Here is an 8,447-nt window from a genome sequence, read left to right as displayed (position 1 = left end):
ATATATAGTGATGGTAAATTGGTGAGGAGAGGGGGACACACCCTTATCCCTTTAGTCTGGTGAAGTTTCATCAAACCCCTTCTTTTGAGGGATTTTTGGTCTTTAATTATTTTAAAAATCATCCCTTATTCACTGAGGATACTCCCAATTCATTCATCCACCCAATTTTCATAGGTTAAACACTCTCTCTTCTCTGCTAAAAATCCCAAATTCCTAACTCCTAAATAACATCAAGAAATCAAGGTCCAGGGTTTCCTCATCAAAGATTCATCTCCAAAGTATGTAAAGTAATCTTTCAAGTGTGGGAACTCCATCTCCCAATAATAAAGTTCAATAATAGTTTTAATCCATGAATATAGTTAGGGTTATGAGAAATTCAGATCTTTAAGTTAATTTCTTATTCTCTTCCTTTCCATTTCAAGAACTTCATAGAAAGGTTTCTCAAGTTCAAGATTCAAGGTTCCAACTCCAAAGCTTTTCTCCAAGAATATTTCAAATTTAGGTATTTAAGAATTCAATGAGAATTTCCTTTCATCATCTTGTCCAAGATTTCTTGATTTTCTTGAAGTAAAGATTTTAGTTAGGATTTATAAATCCACTTTCAATTCCCTTTTTATTTGGAAAACTTGCATGACTTTCTTGAAATATTTATTTATGATAATGGGTTTTATGAATATTGTACTTATTTTAATCCTAGCAAGGTTTCCTTGTTATCTTTTTGATTCTTGACATGATCTTATACACTATTCTTGAAGCTTATATTTCAAAGCATAATTTTAAAGTCTTTATGATATTATGAATTTCAAACTCACTTGCCAGAAATTATAAAACTATACATGTTTTAAGAAAATTTTCCATGAGTTATGTTATATGTATAATTTACAATATTGAATGGGGCTTAGGATCACATCTGTACAATTTTACAGATGTGATGAATACAATCTCAACGTATGATTCAGTTATAAAATAGACTACTAGTATGTTTGGGGAAAATTATTTAGCACCGAGATAACAATGGTTCAGATAATCAAAGTTCCATAAGTATTTTGTAACTGTAACACCCTAAAATCTGAGCTCCCAGGATGCCACATGGTGCTCCAAACTACAAGTAGTCCTGATATAACCCTGGCTACTTTCTACTAAGTCTGAATCTCAAAATAGGGAATACAGATAAAAAAACATGATAAATGCAAAAGTCTTATCTGAAACATACTATTCTCACCAATCTTGGTAAACCAATACTGAAAATCTAAATACTAAATCAAAAGTCTAAAACTAATCTGAAACTAAAGAGCTAGTGGGACAGAATAAATACAGAAATATCTATAAATAACTAAAAATATGAATAGCTAAGTCCCCGAACTATGAGGAATCACCAACTATAGAGATGTAGATGAGATGCTCGAAAATCACTCGCGTGGCTGAGGCTGAGCATCTAAACCTACACTATGAGACAATGTAGCACATAGATATATATGTGGATTAGTACTTTGATGATTTACTGAGTATATGGGGGTGAGTGTAATAAGTAAGCAATATCATCACAGTTTATAAAATCATGCATGCTAAATGTAAATAACTCACGTAGGCTCGAGTAAATCTGAAAGCTGAAGATCATAAATCAAGAATAGTAAAGCATATAGTGCAAATCTTTTGAGTCTTAATGCTTAGTTCTAAAACCTGCATTCCATTCTTATTCTTAAATCATATATGAAAACTTATTCTGCAAGGGAATTATTTCAAAGCTTTAGGGAGGTTCTCTTAACTGACATAAACCATGTGAGCTACATGGAGTCCAATGTCTTGTCCTCTTAAGGAAGAAACCTCACGTTAAGGAGAGGCGCCATACTCTTGCCAGGGAGTATAACCTAATCTATGTGATTAATCACAATCTAAATCTGTCATCCAAATAGAAATAGGAATAATCTGAATTTATACCTACATTGGCTCATAGTTCTGCGGAATATAGGGCACGCTAATCCCACACTTCCCGCTCAGTGTTAAATACTACTCCCTCTTAAATCTATATGCTCAAACCATTGAAAATCCACTTTTAAAACTAACATAAGGGTTCATATAAAAAACTAATTATGCATTTATATGAATAAATCTATAAATAAAGCTAATCTGAGTTGGGTAAACTATACTAATCTGTAAACTGGATTCCAAAGCTAAATCAATTATCAAAAGATCAAAGATTTTCTGAAAAATTGAAAATAATCTGCTCATAAGATGCTTAAAGCATCATCTTTCTTGAAATAAAAATATTCAATCTTAGGGTAGTAACCTATGCATCAATCTCATATTAAATCATCATAATAATCATGCTTAATAATGTAAATATTGTTAAAACAACTCAGAATCTGGAAATTTCAGCAATATGCATAAAAATATAAACATAAGCATGGAATTCAACTTCTAAATCATTAGAAATATCACAAGCTTGTAAATAACAACAATGGGTATAAACCCTAACTACAATTTCATGAAAATCACATAAAAATCAAATAACTTTTGTAATTAAAAGCAAGTTTTGGGAACAAGGATGAAAGGAGTATCCTTCTTCATAACCTCACATACCTCAATTGATGAACAAGATGCTAAAACTCGAATCTTGGATCTCTATTGATGCTTTAGAGATGACTTCTTAGAGTTCTTAAATTGGGTATTCTCAATCTTGAATTTCCTTGGAGAATTAATGAAGAAATTTGGATTTCTTGGGAAGGAAGTTTGATGAACTAGGGTTTTACTTGAGAGAGATTTGATGAAAATTGGATGTAAAGTGCTTTGGAGGGGTTTAATTCATTGTTTAGGACGGATTAGTGGATAGGAGATTTACCAAAATACCCCCTCTTAAACTCATAAATAAAACTGGATAAACTACTAAAATCCTGACTTTTGACCTTAGCACGATGCACCACTATTGCGCCAAGCCACTAGAAAATGTTAACTGAGAATATGCATGGTGGCGTGACATGGTGGTATCATGTTGAAACTTCATATGGGACCTGAAAACTTGCCGCGATGTGCCAATATCGCGGGCCCTCACTGGAATTGGACAATTGGAGATTTGGCTCTCTCCACGATACACCAATATCATGGAGGGCCACTGGAAATTGACAAATGTCATTTAAACCTTCTCCGTGATGCACTAATAACCTAAATGACGGGGTCTTATGACTAGAACTTAAAATAACCGTAACTTCTTCACCGAGTGTTGAAATTGGGTGAATTTGGTATCGATGGAAAGATTATTCCTATTCCCACACCATGAAAAGTATAAATCTAAATAATTCTACAGAAAATAAATAATATTCATTTTAGAAGCTATCCCTTAACATTTTAGGGGCGAATTTAAGCTAGAAAAATTACGGGGTATTACACTTGCGGTTATCTCATTTACAAAATATGGGCCCCTCACACATGTAAATATGATCTACATAAACATAATTCCCAAATCTCTACGTGTACATCACCCAGATTTGAACGAAAAAGGAAATTTACTTTTGGCGTGAGTTTAGAAATACTCTTAAAGTGAAACTGAAACCAAAATTCCAAATTACCCACATGCCTTCTGATAGGGATATGGTTTGATGATGGTGGAAGTCTTATTTTAGATCGCATCCAAAGAGTTTGATACTCCTCTTTGGACTATGTAACAGTTCACTGCTAAGAAAAAGTTTCACATTGTGCTGCGTCCTTTTTGGATTCGTCCGCACCTGTGGTTTTGGTTTGAGATTTTTATCCTCTTGGATGATCTCGATAATATCTCAAACAAATTTTGTTCATAATAAACATAATTCACAAAGGGGTATATAATCTTTTACCATATCTCCAAGTGAGTTGATTATCCGAAAAGTAAAGTCATCCTCCTGTGTACCTATTTGGAGGGAAATAATTTGCAATATTAGACACAACAACCCTATTGGTTGTTGAATATAATAGTTCTTTTGTCTATTAAATATGTCTTAAAAGTGGGGTGGCCCTCTTGGACACCTACAACACTTTGTGTAGAACAGTCTTTGCAACCGTTTAATCTTATCTTGATATGGCAATCCCTTTGACCACCTATAACACTTGTCGTATGTGGAATGATAACCTCTTTGGCTATTGACAATGATCATTTTCATGGAACCTCGAGTAATCCTTGCGCATCTTTCATGTCAATAAAACTTATTGGTTTCTCTTGAATTGTCAATCTTTCGATAATCCTGTGCATTATTTGATATTTGATATGAGGCGACTTACAGATCTCCTTTTAGTTGCTAGATTTTGAGTAATCCAGCAGATTATCCAACCTTGGATAAGATATGGCTTACAAATATCCGTCCAATCGCTAGCTCTCAAGTTCTCCTGCACATTATCTGATCTTGGATACAATATGACTTATATATTTCTCTAAAATTGGTAGTCTTTGGGTAATGCTATGCATAATCGATCTTGGATATGACATGACTTATAGAAAAACCTCGGACCTATAATTTGATAATCTCGTATATTCTCTGGTAAGAATTTAGTTGCGACTTATGGATAACCTTTAAACTGTCGATCTTCAGGAGACCTTGCACACTATTCAGTTAGGATATTGTTGCGACTTACAAATTACCCATGGGCTGTCAACTTATGGATAATCTCGTACACTATTCTATCTCAAATAATGTGACCTATAAATGACCCTCGGATTGTCAATTCTTGAAAAATCTAGTATATCATAGATTTTCAAATAGCGACTTATAGACATCCTTCAAACCATATGTTTCTTAAGATCTAATAGTGAATGCCATTAAATCTTTGGTGATTGATGCACTTGAAGTTGATGAATATCTCTCAATGCCAGACTACTTTGCCTTTGTGTGATTTGATCAGATACAGATGCTTTAGAATATCCTTAAATTCTAGACTCTTTTGTCTTTGCATGATTAATGGATATATATATATATATATATGAAAATGCTTCAAAATATACTTCAACACTAGAATTTTTTGCCTTTGTGTAATTAATGGATATAGAAGACTTTGAATTAATTATGGGCATCTGCAATTTGGAGGCACCCCTAGATTGTTCTTACCTCGAAACCAGTTGAAGAAGGAAATATGGTCTTTGGGACATGGAACTTATGGCATGACCTTCATGTCATGATCCTCTAGGCACGGCCCTCTCGGTATGGCCTTTTTGGCATGATATGATGAGTAGAGATATGAAAATAAAAACAAATAATTGTGCATCGATTGTAGAAAACATCACCTTGACCATTCCACTAGCATGTTGGACCTTCTGCATATACCGTTCTCGAATATCACATATTCTTTTTGACCCACAATTTTTTGGGGATTTGAGAGAGTCATCATTTTGCTTTCTACATCTGACATTTGGCTATTCTTAACTATTTTTCATCTCTTGACCCTCTTGGTCTTTTCTTATTGACATTCGGATATTTGGATTTGTTGTATTCCTTTAGATCGAAGGAATATATTATAGAACGGGTTATTTCATTGGTTTTTGTTGTCTTTAGGATAACCTACATCCACATAAAAGTTGTTAGTTTTTGGTAAAACTGATTTGTGTTGACTTTCTCGGTCTTCAGCTCCTGTCATTGTCATCATCTGGTTCTCATATTCTTTAAGTGTTTGTTATTTTTTGCTCCTTCTTCGACTCCCCGAGTTGGTGGGTGTAAGGCAAAATTATATCATAAATTAATTTAAAGTAAATACTTTTGCAAATAATTAAATTTTCAAAAATCCTTTTATAAGATTGGGAAGAGTCTCTGTGAATTAAGTCATGTAATGACAAGCTTTAATGAATATTCTTGGCTCGAGGAATTGAGCCTTTAATCCCTAAAAACGTCCTTAGCTACTCATTATACAATTCACCCCCAAATTAAAAAGCATTTTCTCTCAAATAGGCAAAAATCCTAGTTCAAGAAATCAAGAACAAGTCTAAGGATTTCTTCCAAGAACCTTCAAGAAAGAATCTTCCAAGGTATGTTCGGTGTTCATCTATGGGTTCCTTTTACCCATAGAGTCCAAGAATCCCTTTTTAAATATACAAGATCTCAGATTTTTTATTTTCATGTTTGAATTAAATCAATTCATGTTCATGATGTTGTTTGATTTTTAATCCATGATTTACATTACAAGTTCCTAGAATTGATTCTAGTATATGCTGAATTACATGATATTCATGATAAACCCTTCAATTTGTAAGTTGATTGTTGTAATCATGTTAACCCTAAGTGTTTATGATTTAATGAACTAAGTATGCTTCTTATGTGTTTGATAAATTGTCTATGAGAATGAAATAATGCCATTATAGTATGCTAACATGTATTCCCCATCCATGTAAAAGTTAATGCATTATAAGTGTTTGATGAAATGTCTCTATGAATGGATTATAACCAAGTGAACATTGTTATGTTATTCAAGATGATTCCTTGCTTTACTTTTTATGATATCGAGTCCTGGGGGTATTTAATACCCGACAATTTAGCTATTTACCTAGAGCCAGTGTCAGTGACAAGATAGTATCAGTCATGTCATGATTAGTGGTATGCTCAGTCAGTTACGAAACTCAGTAGAACTCAGTCAGTTATAGAACTTAGGAAAACTCAGTAAACTCTGTATCATTCCAGTCCAGTTGAGCATAAACAGATCAGTGTCATTCAGGTTGGAGTAGGATTCAGCATCTAGCGAGCCTAGGGATGAGGTCTCACCGGTTATCTAGGACTGGGTCCCTAGAAGTAATCCCTAAGTTTTAGAAATAAGTAGCCAGTGTAGGTTAAGAGATGTCACCCGTTAGATAGGACTGACATACTCAGGGATCACCCGCTAGTTTAGGACTGATCTCAGGGGTCACCTGTTAGTTAGGACTGATTCCACAATAGTTGTTAGTACCCGTGGCATGGTGCTAACACCCTTCCAATTGGGGTTATAGGTTGGAACCTGATTAGCTTAGATTGGGGCATATAGGTTAGATTATTACCTCCCACAGTTTTTGTTTCAATCTTCAGTTTATAACTCAGTTTAGTTTTACAGAATCAGGACCATCAGAAATAATCAATCAGTATTAGTAAATCAGTTATCAGTAACTTCAGATATTAGTTACTCAGTCATCAGAACTCACTACTTAGCTTTAAAAAAGCATAGTTATAGTATACATAAATGCACAGTATTACATACTCAGTATTTATAGTAGTTTCAGTTATCCATGTACTCTCATATTCAGTTACTCTATATCATTCAGTCAGTTACTGGTCATGCACATGAACCCTTGCATTCAGCCTTACCTCATCTAGCATACCAGTATATTCCCTGTATTGATGCATACTTTCCTACGCTATGATATTTTATATCATTGGTTCGGACGCTCAGGTTCCCAACCACGTATAGTAGATTTAGATTCGGCCAGCAGCAGTTGATTTAGCAATGAGTCCTCATCATTCGATGATATTCTATTATTTCATATTTTAGTAGATGTAGTAGCTCAGTAGATGGAGTTATTTGAGGGATTATCCCATCAACTCCACTTTCAGACAGATTCAGTTAGAGGCTTTTTAGACTAGACTTTCAAATAGTATTCAGTTTTACAGATGTTATATTTTATCAGTATTTCAGATGTTTTGAACCTTATGGCATTTAAGTCTATTTTTTGTATTAATTATAGTATTATTAATTCAGTGCTCACAACAGATATTATTCATGGGTTAGCTTGTAGTCTTTCAGGGTCGTAAGCACCGTATGATGACTAGGAGGTAGTCCCAGGTCGTTACATGTCTTCTCCTATGAATAATACCTCTTCATCTAGGAAATAAGTTTGGAGTAACTCATATGCTTCATCAATTGGATTCTCTTCTAGATGATCAACTAGGAATTGCCTTTTGATAGCCTTTTGAGTCACTAAAAAATGTCAAACTCTCTAAATAGCATTTGCCGTTTGGCCAATTTCCTTATAGGCATGGACTTTTGGAATATGTACTTCAGATGATCCATTCTGTAGATGAGATACGTTGTATATAATGTTAGGTAATGCCTCAACTTTTAGGCCACCAAGATTAATGCACAACACGTTCTTCTAATAGAGTGTAACGAGACTCATATAGAGTGAACTTCTTACTTAAGTAATAAATTGCTCTTTCCTTCTTTTCATTTTCATCATGTTATCCTAAGACACATCTAAATGCATTTTTTGAGATCGATAAATACAACAATAGAGAGTTTCCTTCTCTTAGAGGAACTAGTACTGGTGGACTGGATAGATAATCCTTGATCTATTCAAAAGCTTTCTGACATTCCCCAGTCTATTCATTTGGCACATCTTTCTTTAACATCTTGAGGATTGGTTCGCAAATAATTATTGAATAGGCTATGAACCTACTAATGTAATTCAATCTTCCTAAGGGACTTATGGCTTTCATTTTTGTCTTCAGAGAAGGAAGTTCTTGGATCGCCTT

The sequence above is a fragment of the Capsicum annuum genome, chromosome 2 (genome assembly GCF_002878395.1).
Source record: "Capsicum annuum cultivar UCD-10X-F1 chromosome 2, UCD10Xv1.1, whole genome shotgun sequence".
In the NCBI taxonomy this organism is placed as follows: Eukaryota; Viridiplantae; Streptophyta; class Magnoliopsida; order Solanales; family Solanaceae; genus Capsicum; species Capsicum annuum.
This window is presented reverse-complemented; position numbering follows the sequence as displayed.